General features: G+C 42.9%; 1 protein-coding gene across 1 annotated transcript in view; it reads left to right on the top strand.

Annotated features, from left to right (window-relative positions):
* Nucleotides 1-9,709, top strand: part of ALG14 (ALG14 UDP-N-acetylglucosaminyltransferase subunit) — a 149,169-nt gene that overhangs the window by 31,379 nt on the left and 108,081 nt on the right. The window lies entirely within an intron of this gene.

Here is a 9,709-nt window from a genome sequence, read left to right as displayed (position 1 = left end):
CCCAAGGTTGACAAGTAAAAAGGCACAGTCCCGATATAACCAAACCACATGGCAAGCCATTAACTTAAGTCCATTGTAAGTCCCAAGGTCGGCAGAGCATAGCAGGCTGCTGAGCAATGACACGGCTACATGCAGGGTCCAAGCGTGCCATGGGCTAGAGACCATTCTCAAGGCTTCACCTTATATACAGGAAGCAGACCACATACCCAAAGGCAGCTACTCAGCTGCTCCCAGTAGATTCCACCATGGAGTTGATTACCAGTCTCATCATGGGGAATACTACATCTGGCTGCCCAGCCACTCAACCAGGCCTAGCCAAGTTGACATACAAACATAACCATCACAAGTAATTTACTCTGACCAGTGATACTGACTGCCTGTTAAATGCAAACTTTGGACTCTCATTATCTATGCATCACATTCAAATACATGACTGCCCACATTTCTCTTCCTAAGACACTGCATTGCACAAATTAGCCATTATTCTGATGTTTTTGATGGTTTCCTTAATAGGAAAAGTGTATTTGGAACCAAAAGCCAGTGTTGTCCATTGGGGGCTATCTTCCTCTCTCCAATCAGAACCAAAGTAAGAGCATCTGCCATCAGTCATACCATTTTTTGTCTTGACCTCACACCTAAGATGAAATAAGAGATATAAATATTATAGAGGAAAAAATTAAGTCATATGTTCTATAAATAATTAAATCTAGAAAACAAAGAAAGATCAACTAAAAGACTATCAAATAATAGAAGTTCAGGAAAATGACAGATGCAAGCTGAATATGCAAGAACTCAGTGCCCTTAACCATTCTGGTTGTTAACACCTGACAATTAGCAAAGATAATGGGGAAAGATCTCATATCAACACTAAGAAGGGGTTTTGAGTAAAAGGACATGATCAGTATGGAGAAAACAGTGAAATCTCATTGAGAGACATTAAATATGATGTGAATAAATATAGCAGCATGTTCCTGACATTTAAATTTTTATAAAAATATTTTTCCCCAACATATAATGCAATAATTGAATTATATATTTTTATTTTTATAAATTTTGTTTGCTCAATGGCAGATATTTGCTGAGTGCCAACTATCTGCCAGGCATTGTTAGAGACACTTGGAATACACCTGTGAACAAAGCAGACCACTAGGTATGCTCAAGCTGGGTGAGAAAAATAAGAATAATAAAGCTAGTGAGGAAGACAATCATAAAGCTGTTGAGGGGATTGCAAGGGTCAGTGGGACTGGGAATTCTGACAGGAGGAGAAAATCGTGATCGCTCATAGGGCCTTGAAAAAGATGTGGACATCTGGGAGGGGAGTGTTTAAGGCAGAGTAAAAAGCTCTAGAGAGGGGCATTCCTGGATGTTGGGTGACGGGCAAGGCAGGCTGGTCGCTGGAGCAAAGTATGTAGAGGGGAGAGATGCAGGAGAGGAGATGGGTAGGGTGGGGTGTGGGCAGGGGTACACAGACTGGAGCAGATGACAGAGGGCCTTTGTAGGAGTCTCTGGGTGATACAAATGTTTAATGCACTCAGGTGCTAACTGGAAGCTTGGACGTTCAAGTTCACCTAGAGATGCATCAGAAGAAAAGCCTGATGATATACTTCCGGGAAAAAAAAAAAAGAGCCATTGAAAACTCTAGGGAGCCCAGTTGCACTCTTGACACACATGGGATTACCATGAGTCGGATTAGACTCTATCCACAGCTGGTTAGGCCCGTATGGACTGTATCTCATGTCCCTAGGAAAATAGGGAGCTGTTGGAAGATTTTGCCCTGAGGAGTAAGAAGACATAACTACTATTTTAACAAATCACTCCGGTTGCTGTGTTGCAAATAGGCTGTAGGAGACCAGGGTAAAACCAACTTGAGAACAGTTGAGAGGTGATTGCAGCAATTCAAGTAAGAGATGTGGTGTCTTGCACCAGAAGGGGAAGGAGGAAGTAGTTGGATTCTGGATATTTTTTGAAAGTAGAGTTAACAGAATTTCCTGACAGAATGGATGTGGAGTGTGAGAGAGAGGCATTGTGCAGCATGTCTTCACAGCTTTGGATCTGAGCGGTTTTAAGAATGGAGTTGCCATCCACCAACCCGGGAAGTCTGCAGGTGGAGCATTGCTGTCTGTAAGTCGTTATAATGTTTCACACCAGCCCAGTGAATCAACAGCCTTGGCTTTGACTGGAGGGACCCCTGGAGATTCATTGGCACTCAGCTGGACTCCCTGCACTGATACCAACACCATTCTTTGCTCTCTCTCAGTGTTCCTAGGTGGTGCAAACATTGAGCACTCCACTACTAGCTGAAGGGTTCACGATTTGAACCCACTGAGCAGCTCCCTGAAAGAAAGACCTGATGGCCTGCTTCTGAAAGGTCACAGCCTTGAAAACCCTATGCAGCTGTTCTACTCTGCACACTTGGGGTTGCCATGAGTTGGAATAGGCTTGACAGCAACTGATCAACTCCCTCTTGCCTTCTTCCTCCTCCCTGTTCCCAAAAAGGTTCTTCAAGTTTCAGAAATGCTCCTGGAGGGGCCATTCAGGTGTTGAAGGACTTGGATTATTTTACTTCCGCTGCCTCGCCAGTCTATCCGATGTAATTCCCACTTAAAGCCACCAGGTGGCAGTGCATCACTGAACATTGAGTTACTGGGCCCTGCCCTGCTTCTCAGTAGAGGAGGGACAGGATGATACTTTCCAATGGCTGCTGGAGTAGAGATTTCTAGTACAGGCGTCCCCTGGGTTACCAATGTCTGACTTACGGACAACTCCTACTTGTTCTTTATGTAAGTAATGCCTTTGCTTTGAAAGGATTGAACCAACCCTTATTCACAATAAATTCTTCATCACAATCGTCTCCACTTGCTTTTTAAAAAGCTTGAAGCTTTTTCTTGCACTAAAACCCACTCCTTTTGAGGCGATTCCGACTTATAGCGACCCTCTAAGTCAGAGTAGAACTGCCCCAAAGGATTTCCAAGACTGTAAATCATTACGGAGACAGACTGCCACATATCTCTCCTGTGGAGTGGCTGGTTCAAACTGCTGACCTTTCCGTTAGTAGCCTGAGGAGTTTAACCACTGTTAGAAAGGCTCCTTTTCCTTGCACTAAACCAAACCAAACTCACTGCCATTGAGTTAATTCTAACTCATAGCAACTTCCACTGGGTTTCCAAAGCTGTAAATCTTTAGGGAAGCAGACTACCTAATCTTTCTCCCACGGGAGTGGCTTGGTGGGTTCGAACCACCAACCTTCTGGTTAGTGTCCAAATGCCTTAACCACCACACCACCAGAGCTCCTTTATTTCTTGCCCTAAAGTAAGGTTAAATGACAACCATAAGTGCCTATTCTGACTCTCCTACAAATTCCACTTAAAGACACAGGAATGGTTCTCCTCCTAATGGGGGCACTGCCTAATCTGGAAGAGAAGGAGCCCTGGTGGTGCAGTAGTTAAGTGCTTGGATGATAACTGTAAGATGTGGCAGTCTGCTCCCAGAAAGATTGTTGTTGTTATTATGTGTCATCAAGTCAGACCCGACTCATAGCGACCCCTCCTTGGGTTTCCAAGGCGGTATCGCTATTGAAGTAGATTGCCCAATGTTCCTTCCTATTATAGCCTTGGAAACTCTATAGGGCAGTTCTCCTTTGTCCTGTAGGGTCACTATGAGTTGGAAATGACTCAGTAGCAATGAGTTGGGTTTGGTTTTTAATCTGGGGAATGAGCAGAGGTTGTTTCCATTTCTTCTTTGAGAACATGATGTATCATTGTTAGAAATGATTTTCCTTTCCTGAGTTTGAAACGGGGCTTCAAACTGGTTCATTTTGGCTCAACACCCTGCTGAAAATTTGCATTTCCACCCCAGATATACTCACTAATACCCACTGCCATAAGGGGCCCTGATGGGGCAGTGCCTAAGGCATTTGACTGCTAACTAGAAAGCTGGTGGTTCAAACCCACCAGCTACTCTGTGGAAGGAAGACTGGGCAATCTATTTCTGTAAAGATTTACCACCTCAGAAACCCAATGGGGGTCGCTGTGATTGGAATCAACTCCATGGTTGTAAGTGTGGTTTTTTTGGTACCCACTGCCATTGAGTAGATTCTAACTCCCAGTGACCCTGTAGGACAGAGTAGAACTGCCCCACAGGGTTTCCAGGGCTGTCAGTCTGCCACATCTTTTTCCTGGGAGTGGCTGGTAGGTTGAACCCCCAGACCTTTCTATTAAATTCTTATAAATTCCTGGGGATCTCATTAAGTTGTAGATTGTGATTCTAAGTTATCAGAAGTGGAAATGCAAATTCTCAGCAGAGAGTCAAGCCAGAATGAGCTGGTTTGAAACCCTAATGTGAAAAGGCTTTGTATGGCTTTGAAACAAAGCCTCTTCACCTGAAGAGTGTTTTTATTTTATTTAACAGAGATCACCCACCAACTTGCTGAGGTGGCGGTACTGCTCATGTGCTCTTCTTTGTCTCGGGGAGAACAGTTCATCAGAAGCCTGGTGTTCCCAAAAGTAAAAGCCTTGAAAATCAAGAGTGAATATTGATTGAGCAGTGTTCTGTGTGTAAGACTTTGGACTAAGTTTTAGGAGGAATACAAATAAGGAAGTGGGTTTTGTTATGCTTTTTTTTTTTTTTTGCCTTTTGCCTCAAGAAGTTTCTGGTACAATCAGAAAGGCAAAAGCATAAATACCATAAACCTTAAGAGTTCATATCATAAAAGCATCACTGGGTAGTACCAGTGAATAAAACAATTGTAAAGACACCAAAACCCAAACCAAACTGACTGCCATCAAGTCAATTCTGACTCACAGTGACCCCTGTTGGGTTTCCAAGGCTGTAAGTCTTTACAGAACCAGACCAAAGAGCATCTGGTGGTTTCGACTCACCAGCCTTTTGGATATAGCCAAATGCGTTAACCACTGTACCACCCGAGCTCCTTATAAAGGTACCAAGGAGCTAGCTCTAAAGCCTGGCTAGAGGGATGGGGCTGAAGACAGGACACTTGGTTGAAGTCTGCAGTTAGACTGCCAGACTCTCTTCCGTTTCCAGGTATGTTCGTACCTGCTGAGAGGTTGGACTTCAAGAACAACAAGCCAAAATAAAGCTAAGGCTGAGATACTGCTTTGTAAACAGGGGGATTAAGAAGAATGAATACCAAAAAAAAAAAAACTAGGAAAGTAGTATTATTTTTATAAGTGTGAATTTTAGTGGGTGTGCGTTTTTATCTTGAAAATCAAGTTTGAAATACTAAAAAAATGTTTGATAAAGTTAAAAAAATACATCACTACTTACTTCTTGTCGTCCTCCCTGCCCCCACCCCCAATACACAGTGCTTAGGCCCCCTTTCCTGATCCATTCCCAGAGGCTGGCAGCTACATTTATATCCCCAGGCAGGAGATTGAATTTTGACACAGGATTTCCTCCAGTGAAATTATCTGAGCCCTGCTGTTTTTTACCCTCCGGTCGAAAGCCCTGTCCAGCACACATAGCTTCCAGTCTGCCTTTTAATGCCTATTCTTTGATATGAACAGGATTTGTCAATCCTCACACACACACACACACACACACACAATCCTCACTCACACACAACTAAAATTGACATTTTAGGCCAGATAATTTTTTGTTGCTGGGGGAATGTAATAGGGGGCAGGGCGCTGCCCTGTGCCCTGTGGGATGTTTAGTGGCATTCCTGGCCTCTACCTGCTAGATGCCAATAGTTGCTTTCCTCACCCCCTTGTTATGGATCCCAGTACGTCTGTACCCGTTATCCTTTGCTGTCAAATCGATTCCGACGAATAGCAACTCTATAGGACAGGGTAGAACTGCCTCAGGGTTCTCATGGCTGTCATCTTTACAGAAGCAGACCTCCAAGCAAGGGAGCACTTAACCAGTACACCATGAGGGCTCCTTTAATTTTTCTCTAGACTTTGCCAAATGTTCCCTGAGGGAGAAACCTCCCCATTCTCTTTGAGAATCATTCTGCTTTGAACAACATCCACAGACTATGACATTTGAGGAGGGCCCTATTGAGGAAAACCTTTAACAGAAGAGAAACCAAAACTAACCATCACAGAAAGGAATTTTGGGAAAAGGACTCAGAGAAAAGGACCTTGCAGGAGCAAGGAAGGAGTTGTTAGGTGCCGTGTCCGGGAGTAGATTTTTTTTTTTTTTTAATTGTGATTTGGGTGAAGATTTACAGAGCAAATTCACTTTCCATACAGCAGTTCACATATACTTTGTCTCATGTCATTGACAATTCATCACAATGCATCAGCTCCCACTTCCTTCCAACAGTCACCTCTTCCCTGTGCCCATCCCTCCATGCACTCCTGCCCCCTGAGCTGTCTCCCTGTGCATAAACACACCTTCTTTCTCCCATGATTGTTCTCTCCAAGGAGCGTATCTACCTCAGGTAAATGTTCAACTCATATGCCTGTCTTTTGCTTGGCTGGAAGCCACAGGTGTGGGTTCAATTCTAGATCTGAAGGGCAGCTAGGGGCCATAGTCTCAGTGGTTCCACCAGGCTCTATCAGACCAGCAAACCTGGTCCCAGGGAGTAGATTTTGATGTAGCACTGCCCATAGGGATTTCTGTGCTATAGTCTTTACAGAAACAGGTCACATGGTCTTTTTCCCATGGAGCTGCTGGGTAGGTTCGAATCACCAACCTTTTGGTTAGCAGCTGAGCACTTAACTGTTTGTGCTACCAAACCAAAAACCAAACTAACTGCCATCAAGTTGATTCCGACTCATAGCAACCCTCTTTGGGTTTCCGAGGCAGTAAATCTTTACGGAAGTAGATTTCTCAGTCTTCCACGGGGTGGCTGGTAGATTTGAACCACCAGTCTTCTGGTTAGCAGTCAAATGCCTTAGACACTATGCCACCAGAGTTCTTTTTTTGTGCTACCAGGGCTCATTAAAGGGAAAGAGGGGAGCTTAAAAAAAAATAGTATCTTTAGAGAAAAGAGAGGGCATTGTATCCTTAAAAGAGTAAAATCTGTTTTTAAAAAAACTAACTAAAAAAAAAAAAATGCATAGAACAGGGAAGATCTTAAACCAAAAAAAAGAAACCAAACTCACTGCCATCGAGTCGGACTCGACTCATAGCGACCCTTCCTTGGGTTTCCAAGGCAGTATCACTACGGAAGTAGATTGCCCCACCTTCCTTCTGAGGAGTGGAACTGCCAGCCTTCTGGTTAGCACTCAAATGCCTTAGGCACTATGCTACCAGAGCTCCCAGGGAGATCCTAAGCTATTAAAATTTTGATTGCAGGAATGAAAAAAAATAATAAAAAACTGGAAGATCACATTGAACTCTGCTATAAAGCAGAATAAAAAAAATAAAAACAATAGAGAAAAGTAGATAATCAAACTGGATATTGGAGGTTCACTATCCAGAAGGAATAAGGAAATGGGAACAGTTATTTAAATTAAAAAAAAAAAAAAAGGAAAAATTCCCAGAACTGGAAGGACATAACCTTCAAATGAAGATGACTATCCCCAGCCCAATTAAACTATAATCACAACAAAATTGTTGTTGTTGTTGTGTGCCGTCAAGTCTGACCAACTCATCATGCCCCTCCTTGGGTTTCCAAGGTGGTATCACTACGGCAGTAGATTGCTCAACCTTCCTTCTGAGGAGTGGCTGGTAGGTTTGAACTGCCAGCCTTCTGGTTAGCAGTCAAGTGCCTTAGGCACTATGCTACCAGAGTTCCCCTCAACAAAATATATCATACAATTTCAAGACTAAAGAGAAGATGACAAAAACATCTAGAAATAAAAAGGAAAGGAGGCCTCTTGGGGGTGCCACATGGCATTCAGAACACAATGGAACAGTGTCCTCAAACTGACTCCCCATTTGTCCTGTCACAGAAAATGTGCTCCCCAAAAACAAGGTGGAGCCAAGAAGGAGGAAGATGTGACTTTCCAAGGACATTAGCTCTAATCCAGGAGAGAAATGAAGGGAGCTCCTAGGATGGCAGTGTAGGGAAGCTTGTGGATGGACCTAGAGAGGGTACAGGGGGACCCAAAGAGCAACCAGTCAGGAGTGGAGCAGGGGCCAGACATCTCCAGAAGGGATGACGCCAAGAAAGAATGGAGATGATTAATTAACTCCTGTGTTTGACCCAGCTGAGAGGACTATGTGAACTTTCAGAACATGTGTATGTATTACTTAGTTTTTTTTTTTTTTTTTAAAGACAAGTGTTTTGAAGTCAGAGCGAGGACCCATCTCTCTGAATCAGAGTGTTGGGATAAGGGTGGGTCTTCTCCAAAGGGCAGGGGGAATTTGAAGGAAGGACAACATGGGCAAAGGTGAGGAAGGGAAAGTGCAGGGCATCCTTAGATAAATGGAGGCTGTGTCTTGCCAAGAATCATAGTAGGAGACTGGGAAAGAAGTTGGCTAAACTACAACAGAAGACTTTATTTTAATTTTAGAAACCTGAAATTGGGTGGTGTAGTGGTTAAGGCATTTGGCTGCTAACCACAAGGTCAGTGGTTCAAACCCACCAGCCACTCCACAGAAGAAAGATGGGCAGTCTGCTTCCATAAAGATTTTCTGCCTTGGAAACCCAATGAGCGTCACTATGGATTAGAATTGAATCAATGGCAGTGAGTTTGGTTGGTTTTTTGTTCTGTTTTTTGAGATCATATTAGAATGTTTTCTGTTGCAGAGAGAATTTAAGTGATAGGATATCTTTAAATTTGGAAGAAGAGGGAAAAAATGGTGACCTTTGAATTATGAATGATGGTTGATTTTTGGTTTTGTTTTTCTACATTTTTCTGTATTATGAAAGGTTATGATCAGAAAACAACAGAAGTTGTTAAAAAAAAAAAAAAAAGCTGAGATAAAAGCCCCAGTGAAAGAAATAACTTATTGATATGAAATATTTATTTTCTAAAGATATAGTCCAAACACATACCATCACATCAGTGTTTTGAGGCTAGAATACTTGTATTTTGATGATGTATGTTAGTTTTTCTGTTACTTTAATAAATATGGATGATTTTAGTTTGCATCTTTTAGCCTGTATATGTGAATCAGGCAGTTTTGTGGCTGCAGGAGCATAGGTAAAGTTTATCAGTCAGTACCTCTGAAGTTAGCATAACCGGACTCCGTTTAACAACACCTGCTGTATTCCACAAGGTGGGGTGCTAACTTCACACAGTGAACAGACTTTGTAAGCGTGCAGAGACTTCTAGATGTGATGTACTCAGGGTCTATCTTCCACAATTCCTAAGCAGTTCTAAACAACATATGTTTATCAACTTTCAAGGTTTTGTTTCAGTGTGTAAACGTTATGACTCATGGTTTAACTTAACTACATTTCCAAAGTGTGGAAAATGTATATACAGTAAATCCTGTGTCACATGGAAACCTGTCAGTGAACAAAAACTCAAATAGTTTCCATTAATAGAGAGTGATAAGCAGCATAAACCTGCACCCTGTCAAAGGCAGAAAACTTGGGAGACCTGCAAAAACAAGGAAGTTCCATTGGTTCTGGTTCTCACAGGTTTCACATATGTATATATCACATATGTAGTCAGCCACAGAGATCCAGGTGAGGAGAGGGAAATCAGGCACGCCCAAAGCAGCAGGGCAGGAGAGCTGGAGAAAGTGGATAAAAAAAGCCAGGAACCTGGACAGAGGAGCAGTCAGCTGCAGGGATCCAGGTAAGGAGAGGAACTCAGGCACACCCAAAGCAGCAGGGCGGGAGAGC

The sequence above is a fragment of the Orycteropus afer genome, unplaced genomic scaffold (assembly GCF_000298275.1).
Source record: "Orycteropus afer afer isolate SDZICR_OR568_19922 unplaced genomic scaffold, OryAfe1.0 scaffold00033, whole genome shotgun sequence".
In the NCBI taxonomy this organism is placed as follows: domain Eukaryota; kingdom Metazoa; phylum Chordata; class Mammalia; order Tubulidentata; family Orycteropodidae; genus Orycteropus; species Orycteropus afer.
Note: the sequence above shows the minus strand (reverse complement) of the source record. Positions and strands in the feature narration are given on the sequence as shown.